We start from the raw sequence: 13,044 nt of genomic DNA, 5'->3' as shown, positions 1-13,044 counted from the left end.
GTGTGTACCTCCCCACCTTGTATTCTAATTACTAATTAATGAGCTCTCCTACAGCAGAGCCCTAAGCAGACAGGCTCTGGGGCTCTTTGCCCTGCACCATCTCAAAGAACCAGAAGAAGGTAAGAGTTTGCTCAAGAATCCAGGAACTGATTGGCAGGCCAAGCCAGCCAGTAGGGGCCTTGCTTGTCTAGAGGAAATGGGCTGAAAGTAACAAGACATAAACCTGGGAGTGACACAGGTGAAACTAAGAAACTTGATAGGACTAGCCTGGCCTGACAGCCCTCTGTAGTGCCCCAAGATGCTGCATGCTGGGCCACCGAGGAAGCAGGCAGCCACCACCCCTGTGATACGAGGGTGGGAGCCCAGCACAGCTTTTCTGCCACAGACGTGGGCAGCACCACTAAAACAAACAAACAAACAAACAAACAAACCAACCCTTATCCATCATGAGAAGTAGGAGGAGAAGTTGGCTCAGCACCCCATCCCGTTTTCATATACCCTGTCTCATCCACTTCTTCATTGTCCCATTTGAGTTTCTCTTCTTTGCTTTAAGTTTTAAGCTACTGCCTTTACATTGCTACCCTATAGCTTTCCTTTCCTTAACACTGCATGTTTATGCTTTGCTTTAAAAAACGAAAATTAAAGTGGCTGTATTTAATTTGCAGACCATTAAGCCAGCATGTGTGGGATGTGTTCGTCACTCATCATAGTGCTAGGGGTAGAACTAAATTCCTTGAGCCCTCCAGGGTCAAGGACAGAGGCTCCTGACATTCCCATGACCTTTCCAGCCCCATCTCCCAGACCCAGCACTTTGCCTAGGGCAGGCCACCCCACAGTGCTGCTTCTTCTCCTGCAGAGCCTCCCACGTGCCAGCTGGGCTCTATTCCTCAGTGCCATCTGCTGCACCCCAGATCAGGCGAGAGGCCACAGTCAGATTCTATGCACAACAGAGCAGGGATGGCAGGCAACACAGGAGCCACCCTCACTGGGCCTGGGCTCCGGGAGCCAGGCAGGGAAAATCCCAAAGGACTGAGCAATCAGAGGAGGCTGTTGAGGGGCCTAACCGGGCTGTCACCTGCTTGGGAGAACTAGTTGTGCGGTTTCAGAGGGTTTCTAAGCATGACAATGTAGGGGACCCACGCTACATTTTTCTGTTTTCCTGTTCTCTCTTGGCCTCTCATACGAACTTAACATTGCTACATCCCTGACCTGAGCTTTGATCCTCTCTCCGTCATTAACTTACTGTATGAATCCATGAGCCAATTAAACCTCTTTTCTTATAAATTACAATTCTGTTTTCATGGTCATTTCATGAGAGAAACCTGCAAATGAACACGCTAAGAGGAAGGAACAGAACACATTAATGGATAAATGAGCTGTCCATCATTACTCCTGAGTGAGCATGATTTGTAATGTGAGTAATGATGGACAGCTCTTTTATCCATCCTAATAAGTTATTTCTGAGGTGGATGCGGTGGTTCATGCCTGTAATCCCAGCACTTTGGGAGGCCAAGGCTGGAGGACTGCTTGGGCAATCCAGCCTGAGCAATACAGTGAGACCTCGTTTCTACAAAAAATTTAAAACTTAGCCAGGTATGGTGGGACATGCCTATAGTCCTAGCTATTCGGGAGGCTGAGGTGAGAGGATTGCTGGGCCCAGGAGGCAGAGGTTGCAGTGAGCCAAGATTGTGCCACTACACTCCAACCTGAGCAACAGAGCAAGAACATGTGTCAAAAAAAATTTTTTTTAATTATTTCCTTCTTTGAATAATAAGAAGTTTTGATTCCCTGCTTTCTAGGGTCCCTTCAAGCTCTGAAACTGTAAGATTCTACAGTTCAATTAAGGTCTTCATTGCCTGGAGCGTATTCTGGACCTGAAAAGGAACCTGCCCATGAAATATTCATTAAAACAAATCATGCTCACTCAGGAGTAATGATGGACAGCTCATTTATCCATTAACGTGTTCTGTTCCTTCTCCTTAGCAGTGTTCATTTGCAGGTTTCTCTCATGAAATGATCATGAAAACAGAATTGTAAATCACACCTATCACACCTAGGTGAGTTTCGGGAGCCTAGAGCTCCTGCCCACACACATATCACCTGGGGTTGACATAAGAAGTACTTAATAGCACCAAGCTCCCAGTTTGAACAGTCAGCTTCCAAATCCAGACACCTGTGATTCAACAATCAACTTCTGGATGCAGACATCCGTGATTCAAGAAGGCCCCAGCGGTCTGGAAAAATTACCTTCTCTTGCACGTATGCAGAGCTGGCAGGAAACAAATGAGATTGTGCATCCACCTTTCCAAGGGTACATTTGTCTGTAATTTCTTTTCTCTGAGCTTCAGATATCTCATCTGTAAAATGGGCACAGGAGGAAGGATGTGGCCTATCTGCCTCCTGAAGAAGTTCAGTTCTGAGGGGCTAGACAGTCATCTGTTAGGAAAGAATTTTCAATTGCCTTTTATGAAAAGAAAATTAATGCTACTCTCCCCCCTGCCAACCAATACAGAATCAAGCTCTAACAACTGAAGGGAACAGGAGATGGGTGGAGCAGAAGTGTGTACAGAAAACAGGAAGACTTAATGGGACCACAGGCTTCTGTGTGGGAGCTGAAGCAGGGAACCCATGGTGTGGGTCTTTGTTGCTAAGTCAGGAGACACTGTTGCGTTACCTGTAATCAACAGTCAGGACGGCAAGTGAGCTTTAGATTTGCTGACGATGTAACTGGGGACTTAGAGGGAAAGCTGACTATATGATACTTGATCTAGAGGATGTCAGAATGATAGCCAAGGCATGAGGGTGGTGGAGAGAGGGCAACATTAGCTGCTGAGTACCTGTCAAAGACTTAGCTCATCACTGTCACTTACCTGCTGATCTCTTGCCCAGGCCGGTAGGAGCAACCAGAAGAGCCACAGCCAACACAGAAACCACAGCACCATTTATTCACCATGCATCTAATAAATACGTATCACATGCCTACTATGTGCCTGGAACAGGAAGAACAGCAGACTTTTCCAGAAGAAGACCATGCAGTGGATTTTGTGGGAACCACAAAGGCATCAGATAGGAAAGTTTCTGCATAGGAAAGCTACACATGACTCCAAAATTTTCATCACAGAATTCCAACAAACTATGCAACATTGCAAAACTGAACTAAGGAGATTGGCTTATTGCAGAGAAAGGGAGGTTAGTTTTCCTCTAGGCACCTTGAAATGTCTAGCCTTCATAAGGCTAGACATTTTATTATTGTCCCTATGTCTAATTTTGAACATTATGGGCCCCACGCAAATAATCTTCTAAATGGCACTGTGAACATCAAATGATAGGCTCTCAATTCTCCCTTCACATAAAATCTCTAAGTTCCTCAGCTGGTATGGTAATCCTTTAATCAATATTTACACCAACATAGTTCCAAGTCCAGGAGCATAGAGGGGACTGCAGAACACTTGGTATTATTACTATCATCATCACCACCACCACCACCACCTTACAACTGAGGAAACCAAGGCTCAGGGAAATTAAATAATGTGCCCAAGTTTACACAGCTAGAAAGTAAGGAAGTTTGGGTTGGGCATGGTGACTCATGCCTGTAATCCCACCACTTTGGGGGCTAAGATGGAAGAATCACTTGAGCTCAGGAGTTCAAGACCAGCCTGGGCAGCATAGTAAGGTCCCATCTCTACAAAAAAATTTAAAAATTAGCTGGGCATGGTGGTGTATGCCTGTAGTCCCAGCTACTTTGGAGGCTGAGATGGCAAGATCGCTTGAGCCCAGGAGGTCAAGGCTGCAGTGAGCTGTGTTCATGCCACTGCACACCAGCCTGGTTGTCAGAGTGAGACCCTATCTCCAAAAAAAAATAGAAAGTTAGCGGGCGTGGTGTCTCATGCTTGTAATCCCAGCACTTTGGGAGGCCACGCCAGGTGAATCACGAGGTCAAGAGATCGAGACTATCCTGGCCAACATGGTGAAACCCTGTCTCTACTGAAAATACAAAAGTTAATTGGGTATGGTGGCATGTGCCTATAGTCCCAGCTACTCAGGAGGCTGAGGCAGAAGAATCGCTTGAACCCAAAAGGCAGAGGTTACAGTGAGCTGAGACTGTGCCACTGCACTCCAACCTGGTGACAGAATGGTACTTCATCTTAAATAAATAAATAAATAAAGTAATGAAGCCTGAGTGCAAACCCAGTTCTGTCTGATGCTAAAACCCACTGCTCCATCCTATGCCCCATGTGGTCAGGCCTAGTACCCACACGTAAAAAGGAAGGGCGGCTTGTGTCTCTTTCTCACACTTCCTTCCGGGATTTGGTTCTTTTTCTCCACCACTGGCACATTCTCCATCTCTCTCTCTCTCTCTCTCTCTCTCTCTCTCTCTCTCACACACACACACACACAACCACTTTCAATGGCAGTGCCTGCTTTTTCTTGTTTCATTCCCTTCACCAACATCATTGCAAACAAAACTTACATAGAATCAGCCACACCACGAGGAGAAAATGGACAGCACCCACAGCCTGAGGCTGAAGTCATTCCAGCCCTCCCCTTTTCCTATGAAGGCTATTCCCTATTTCTTCCTTTTATAAACAGGAACACATTATGCAAGCTACTGTAGATGTGAGGTTTCTCAAGCAAGCTGGTGACACTCAGCATAAATTGATTTAAATAAAATTCTCCCCTTTCAAGATTCTTCCTTGCTTCTGCCTCATCTTAAATTAAGAGCAGTACAATAATAACCCAAGAACATCACACCCCTGAATTTCAGCCACCTCTCTCTAAAGGATCTTTTCTCATTTTTGAAAAAATGAGCTATTTTTTGGTTTCCACTTGTTCCTCTTTCTTACTTGTCACCACACATTGCTTTCTGTATGATATAAGCAATTGGAGCCTTCACATTTAAAGCCTCTTTTTAGTGCATGAGATCCACAATAAGGCTCCCATGAGACCTTGTAAAGAAAAGAAATAACTTCAAGGAGTTACACTTCAAGATCCACCAAAGCAAAGATCTGCAGTCAACTCTAGTAATTAAGTGGTTCCATTCATTTATTCAGTGCATATCCACTGAGTATATACAATGTGCCGGACAAAACTCTGGGCACTAGTGATACAGCAGTGACTTGGCTCATGGAAAAATAAATAACATGCTAATGATACTCAAACCTATGTCTCCTTCCTGAAACTCTTCCCTGAACTCTAGACTCTCATATGCAATGAATTACTTAACATCTCCCATTGGATATCCAATTAAACCCCATCACTGTTTCCTCTCCATCTCACTAAAGTGCCACTCCATCCAGCTGCTTAGGTCAAAATGCATTAAGTTATCTTTTTCTCATATCCTAAGTATCTAACTCATCCATACATCCTGCCTACTTTATGAATTTAGCCACTTCTCACCATATTTTTTTATTTTTATTTTTATTTTTATTTTTGACATGATCGCAATCCATTGTCCAGGCTGGAGTACAATGGCATTATCATGACTCCCTGCAGCCTCGACCTCCCCAGGCTCAGGAGATCTTCCCATCTCAGACCCCTGAGTAGCTGGGACTACAGGCATGTGCCACCACACCTGGCTAATTTTTTTATTTTTTGTAGAGTTGGAGTCTTGCCATGTTGCCCAGGCTGGTCTCAAACACCTGAGCTCAAGTGATCGGCCCACGTTCACATCCCAAAGTGCTGGGATTACAACTTCTCACCATTTTAACTACTATCCAGCCTGGTCCAAACCACCACCCTCTCTCACCTGAGTCATTGCAGTACCATCCTGACTAATCTCTCTGTTTCTACCCTTGTCCTCTGAGAGTCTGCACTAAGCTCTAAAGCTCAAGGGATCCTTGGAAAACATAAATCATCTAATAGTACCCTGTGCTCAAAATTCTCCAGTGGTGTCCCATCTTTCTCAAAGTAAAGGCTAAAGTCTACGAAAGGCCCTATAGGACCTTGTATTAGCTGGCTCCCTGCTACTTCTCCGATCTCTTCTCCCACGCTCACCCTGTCTCATTCAGTTCCCTCTGCATAAGTTACCTTGCTGTTCCTGGAACATGCCAGTTATCTGTTGCCTCGTGGCCTTTGCACTTGTTCTCCCTACCTGGAAATGTCTCTCCCCAGATAACTGTCTGGCTCACTCCTTCACTTCCTTCATGTTACCCTGACCATCTTACATAAAATACCCACTCCTCGCTTTACCCTACCCTCCCACTCCAACGCAACCAGGCACCTCCCATCTTCCTTTCCCTGCTCAACGTTCCTTAATCACCTGATATAAAACATACGTTATTTACTTACATATTATTTGTCTCCCTCAACTAGAATGAATGCTTCATGAGATGGGTCTGCTTCCTATAACATGCCTGGCACATAGAGACCACTCAATAAATATTTATTTAGTGAATGAATGATTATCTAAACATACATACATCCCTACATGGTCAACCACAGAAACACAGAAAAAGAGACAGTCAAAAGAGCAAGTACAGACTCTGCCCAATCAAGTAGAGTCCAGAAGAAAAGGAAACCTAGCCAAGAGCACTTTAAACGTTCAGGTCCCAGTCAGGCGCGGTGGCTCACGCCTGTAATCCCAGCACTTTGGGAGGCCGAGGTGGGTGGATCACCTGAGGTTAGGAGTTTGAGACCAGCCTGACCGACATGGAGAAACCCCATCTCTACTAAAAATACAAAATTAGCCAGGTGTGGTGGAGCAGGCCTGTTGTCCCAGCTACTCAGGAGGCTGAGGCAGGAGAATCACTTAAATTCCGGAGGCAGAGGTTGCAGTGAGCCGAGATCACACCACTGCACTCCAGTCTGGGCAACAAGAGTGAAACTCCATCTCAAAAATAAATAAATAAATATTCAGGTCCCTATGGTAGATTGATTGATTGATTGATTGATTGCAAAAATGTCCCAATTCTTCCCCTCCCTGTATCTATGCATTTTGTAATGTGACTATGTAGCTCCTTCTATCAAGAAGTAGAGTCTATTTTCCTAACTTTCCACTCTGGGCTATCTTGTGTCTTAATTTTGTCATTAGACAAGGATAAAGTGATGGAGTGCCAGTTATAAGCTTAGGCCTCAAGAGGCCATACAAGTTTTCACTTTCTCTTGGCCTCCTGCCACTACCATGTGAACATGCTGAGCTGGCCTGCTGGAGGATAAGTGACCACACGGAGCAGAGCCAAGTCATCCAGCTGAGGCCATCCTAAAGCAGCCAGCCCTCAGACACTCCATCGGCAGACCAAAATCACATGAGCAAGCACAGCTGAAATCAAGCAAGCACAACTCAGATCAGCGGAACTACCCAGCCAACCAAACGACAGGAGAGAAAATAACAAATGGCTGTTGTTTTAGGCCACGAAGTTTAGGGGTGGTTTGGTCTGTAGTCCCTTTGGCAAGATTGGCCCTAAAGCACGTAACCAGTTCCTAGGGTAGGCATCTAAGCTGCTTTGCTCTGAATAATGTGCTTTAGGAGACCTTCTCCTTGTGATTTGGCTGTTATGACAGGGGTCTGTAGGAAGAAGACCCACTAACCAAGCCATACAGTGTCTCAACCACTGCAAATCAATATGCTGGCATGCAGGTGAACAAGGTCACTGTGATGTGGCCCGGAAAGACAGATCAGGTTTCTGAGGCAGCAATACTAAAAGCCGGATCTTGGATGGGGGAAATTCACAGAAGTAAATGTTGCCTTCTGAGGTGGACTTGGGGACACCCAGTCAGACTCTCTGACCTTGACCCAGCCTCACCTCATTCTATTTCACAGAAACTTTGACTAGGTTCTCAGGCATCCAGCTCCATTTTTGGCCACGGAACACACTGCAGTAGCCCTTCTGCACCAAGGACAGCTGAGTGATGAGGCTCTCAAATCCCCAAACCATATTTTCTCTAGAGTAATAAAGTTTCCAAAGGGCAGAGCAGCAAACTGATCTTTATGTTAAGCCCATAAGACAGAGGCTTTAAATAAATTTGCCATATGATATTATGTAAATGCATTCCATGGTCACTGAAGGTCAGCATATTTCCAGATGATCCCAACACTTTTCCATGATCATAGAAACTCTTCTCATGCTCAAAGAAAAAAGAATATCTGGCAAGGACTGCTGGCCTGTTTGCTAAAGATGACCTTTTCTTTTAGTGTAGGGGAAAAGAAACAAAAAATCTTAATACTAAGATTCAAAAGAAGCACAAACATGGTCCTCCATTCGGATGGGAGAAACCTGACTGCTGCATTGCACAGTTTCCTTAATTCCTGTGCTTCCTGTTGCCTTGCAAAGACCTATGCTTTCTGCTTGCTGCATTCATTTACGCTCTGAATGACCACAGGTACTTATGTCTACCAACCAACCTTCTTCTAAACACAGAGTTTAGGATTTCATCCAATTCCTTAAACAATAACTCAGCGCATACATCATAGTGACAAATAGGAACCCTAAGAGGCAATATCTCAAAGACCTGCCGTGTTGCCCTTATGACCTCAGCTCCTACTGCTGTCCTGGTGTCTGACTCAATAGCAGCTTCTGTGACCTCCTTTCTGGGTCTCTTGGGAACACACCTCTCTCCTGTCTCAGGGTTTTGCAGGTGCTGCCTACAACCCCTGGTTTTCTCCCTCACTTCCCCAGATGTCTGGTCAAATGTCATTTACCAGAATCCCTGGCTTCCTCCCTCACTTCCCCAGATGTCTGGTCAAATGTCATTTACAAAAAAGCCTTCCCTGGCCAAGCTGCATAAAAGTAAATAACAAGCCCCACCCTGCCCTCTGGCAGCACTCCCCAGTCCTCTTAGCCAGCTTTATTTTTCTCCATTACAATGTCCTATCAGCTGATACACTCTATATTTATTTATTTGTCCATCATCTTACACACACACACATACACACACTCATTAATTTAAGCTCCTTGAGAGAGGGTTTTTTGGTTGTTTTGTCTGTATTTTCCATACATAGAGCAGTGACTGATACATAGTAGGAACTTAATGAATGAACTGCCATTGCTTGAGCACCTACTTTGTGCCAAGCAAGTTATATATGATGATAGGGTAACAATGAGTAAATATTTTAAAGTATCTTTTCTTTAACTATTATAAGAATCCTATTACTGTCTCCATTTTACAGATCAGGAAACTAATGCTCAAAGAGGGGCTAAGTAACTTGCCCAAGACACTCACCTAGGTCTGTTTGAGCATCCACACTTATGCTTCTTACAGTGCAGGCTGCTTTTCAAACACCTTAGTGATGATGTAGGTGCATGTAATGCACATCTCTGGCAACTACACAATACAAGAGCTTTTCATTCTATCATTTTTCTTCACCCATCACAGTTTTGGTCCAGGAAGAAACATCCTTGAGACTGGATTTTCATCTCCCAGAGACGATTGGTAGTAACAGCTTTAGCTTTCCGTTATTCCACCTATTTAGGGATAATCAAGGGAGAGTTTTCCTTTCGAACTGGGCTGGTACAAGAACAGATAGGTCAGGGATCCAGGGAGAAGCAGACAGAAGTTCATCTGCTCTGAAACTCCCTCAGAATTTCCCAGAGTCCCTACCTTTGTGAAGTGCTGCTTCAAAACCTTTATAGTCCTGGAATTCAGGAAAGCCATTCATTAGAAAAGGAAAAAATTAAAAGTCTGACTTGTATTGCATGTGCTCCTCTCTGGGTGTCCGCCTGTGTCTACTGGGTTCTAGTCACGTACTGCAAACACCAGCCCAGCCGAGACTTGTAAAGCTCTGCCCACCCACTGGCAGTGATGGCAATGGTGTGGTAGAGTCATGTGGGTCACTCCCAGACCGAAGGACCAAGAGAGCGACCCAGTCCCTGCTGAAATCCATGTCATGCCTAATCCATGAGGGCTTCATTTTTATACCAATCACTGCCACTATCAATTTCCTCCTCCTCTCTGCTCTCACTGCTCTTTTCCAACACCATCATGAACTTATCCACCTCCTGATTAAAAGTGCTTCTCCCCCTACCAGGTGTGAACTTCAGGGAGCCAGGACTTTGTTATCATCATCTCTGCATCCCCACGGACTAATCCCATCTCTGACAAATACTAAGTGCTCAGTAAGTATTTGCTGACTCAAGAAAGATGCAGCACGAGACTGTACCTACTTCACTGACTGGAACAAGCAGAACAAGTCACCTCTTCTGGAAAGGGCAGGAAGCAGAAATACAGAGGAGATCAACATAGACCAGCACCACCGCTGAGCCGACTACAGTGCCCAATCCTCCCCCACGCACCCTCCTCACCCCTCACCTGCCACTGTCTGAGCCCAAAACCACCCACATTCACCTCCCCAAGGGCTAGAAAGGAGCAAGCATCCCCCAGCGTCCCACCCCACCCCACTGGGGCTGCTCTTATCAGAGCCCAAGACATCGACGTTAGGTTACCCTTAAACGGAGTAATTTGCATCTGTAATTTCCGGATAAAGGAATGTATTTCATCAGCCCTGCTGAACCCTGGACAGCAGAGATTTCTACCACCCATCTGCCGAAGACACAGCAGTGCCTTGCTCCTCCCTGGCTAAACGCATTTGCTAGCCCATCCCTGCAAAACAAGTCATGTTCTTTCCCTTGCGCTAAAACCCGTCCATAAACAAATCCTCTCTGTGTCCCTAAGAAACGGCCCCCACGCCCACGGAGGGCGCCCTACACATGCAGAAATACACACTCACAAACCCCAAGAGCCACCAGGTGTAAGCACGTTTGAATTCTGTTCTTTAAGAACAAACGAACAACAATAACAAAATGCATCTACTAGAATGTAACTGAAACTAAAAGCAGTGGCTAGGAAGCTTATGGAAACGGAGCGATAAATGCCAGCAGCCTGACATTTATAAGTTGAAAAACTACTTATGGCGGTAATAGTTCAAACAGGGTTTAAAAACAGCCCTTGGGGAGGCCGCTTTCAGAGAAGCGCACAGCTCCAGGCAGCGGGCAAGCCCTTGCTTTTCTGCGCCGGCTTCCCAAGACTCTTCCGTCTTTTGTGCCATTTACTATGAACAGCACTCAGCGGTGCGAGCGTGTATATTTCAGGCCAGGCAGAAGCGCCTGGGAGTCCTGGCGCACGCGGGGTCCGCGCCCCAGCTGGGTCGGTTGCACCGCAGCGAGCAACGCCGTCCCCTACCTGGGTGGGAAATCCGCTGGCGGACGCCTCCGGATGCAGGCAGAGCAGCTTCCACCCCGGTAGCCCCGCGTGCAGCTCCGGCTAACGCGGCGCTGGGCGATCCTGGCGGAGGCAGTAGCCGGCCGGTGTCACACCTGCATCACCGCCCCCACGCCGCCGCCGCCAGCCGCCCAGGCGCAGCGCGCAGCGCGCAGCGCGCCCCCGCACTACAGAGCACCCGGGGCGGGAGGCTCCTGGGTCCTCTATTCAGCGGGATCAGATCCTAACCCGCTTTCTTCCCGGCCTGGGCATTAAAAGTATTCGCTGCGGACAGCTCTGCTTCTAAATCCCCTCTGATCCAAGGCTGGGTGTGGAGATAGCTCAGAGGGAAGGAGGACCAGTGAGGCCGCAAGGTCTCCGGATTTGCAGACTAATAGATATTAAACTTCTTATTCCTCGAGTTTTGTAACCAGCTGATCATGGGCGTCGTCTCGCTGTCTCCACCCCGCCTAGGGCGAGGGGGCGCTGTGGACTCCACATGCCCTTCCACCCACTCCGAACTAGGATGTGTCAGAGGACTAGACGCAAGTTCCCGGGAAAGGGAATCCTCTGATCACGGCGCCCCCAAAGTATATACTTTGGTGCTGCTCAACTGCTTTGTTTTCGTTTGCCTCATCAGGAACTGAAAAGAACCTACCTGACCAGCGCGGGGAGGAGGAAAGCCTGCGAGGCTTGGTGCATTCAAACAAGCCCTCCACCTCTTTCTCCCTACTTCCAAACCACCACCCACTAACTCCACTGAAGAGAGTTCAGCAAACTAAACTGCCAAGGCTCAGCACCGAAAGGCTCTTTAGGAGAATAGGGTTCCTTCTAGGAGGAAGTGAGGAGCAAGGAAAGGACACTGGAAATTCGGACGCGGGCTCAAACAGTACAACACCGCAGATGCCTGGCCCGCTCTAGGATCCATATCATTACATGTATCAGTAGGTCATTTTTTTCTTATTGCTGAATAGTATTCTATTGCCTGAATATAACACAATTTATTTATCCTTTCTCCTATGAGTGGACATTTGAGTTGCTTCCAGATTTTAGCTGTGATGAATAATTATGGCTGCTATGAACGTTTTTTTGTTGTTGTTGTTGTTGTTGTTGTTTTGAGATGGAGTCTCACTGTGTCGCCCAGGCTGGAGTGCAGTGGCATGATCTCAGCTCACTGCAACCTCTGTCTCCTGCGTTCAAACAATTCTCCTGCCTCAGCCTCCCAAGTAGCTGGGATTACAGGCATGCGCCAACAAGCCTGGATAATTTTTGTATTTTCAGTAGAGACAGAGTTTTGGCATGTTGGCCAGGCTGATGTCAAACTCCTGACCTCAGATGATCCACCCACCTCAGCCTTCCAAAGTGGTGGGATTTCAGGTGTGAGCCACGGCGCACAGCCTGCTATGAACATTTGATAGACATATGTACTCTTTTCTTTTGAATATGTAACTAGGAATAGAGTTGCTGGGTCACAAGATAAATACCTGTTTTTGCCTTAGTAAATAGATACAGTACTTTGCCTTAGTAGATACAGTACTACCAAACAGTTTTCCAAAGTGGTTGTGGCAATTTACAGTCCTAGTCCCATCGGCAATGTTTGAGAATTCCAGATGTTCTATTTCTTTGCCATAACTTGGCATTATCAGTGCTTTTAATTTTAGCCATTCTTGTGTGTAGTGTAAATTACATTGAAATTAAAACTTTGATATAGTTTTAATTTGTATTTCTTGATGATTACTAATGTTGAGCAATTTCTTATGCTTATTGGCCATTTGGATATTCTTTTGTAAAGTTTCAAGTCTTTTGACCAATTTATTGGTTTTTTTGTCTTTTTCTTACTGATCTGTAGGCACGCTCTCTGTTTTAGGTATAAATCCTTGGTTGGATATAATAGTTTTAATATCTTCTCCC

The 13,044-nt window shown here is 46.0% G+C and overlaps 1 protein-coding gene across 1 annotated transcript in view; it reads right to left on the bottom strand.

Annotated features, from left to right (window-relative positions):
- SV2B (synaptic vesicle glycoprotein 2B) overlaps window positions 1-11,640 on the bottom strand; it is a 204,966-nt gene extending 193,326 nt beyond the window's left edge. Inside the window, exon 1 of the mRNA XM_011978388.1 lies at window positions 11,116-11,640. The gene's annotated coding sequence lies outside the window, so the exon portion shown is untranslated. The remainder of the gene's footprint in view (window positions 1-11,115) is intronic.
- Window positions 11,641-13,044: the final 1,404 nt, after the last annotated feature.

This window comes from Mandrillus leucophaeus, unplaced genomic scaffold, assembly GCF_000951045.1.
Source record: "Mandrillus leucophaeus isolate KB7577 unplaced genomic scaffold, Mleu.le_1.0 Scaffold193, whole genome shotgun sequence".
NCBI lineage: Eukaryota > Metazoa > Chordata > Mammalia > Primates > Cercopithecidae > Mandrillus > Mandrillus leucophaeus.
The sequence above is the reverse complement of the archived record's forward strand: the minus strand, read 5'-3'. Positions and strand labels throughout refer to the sequence as shown.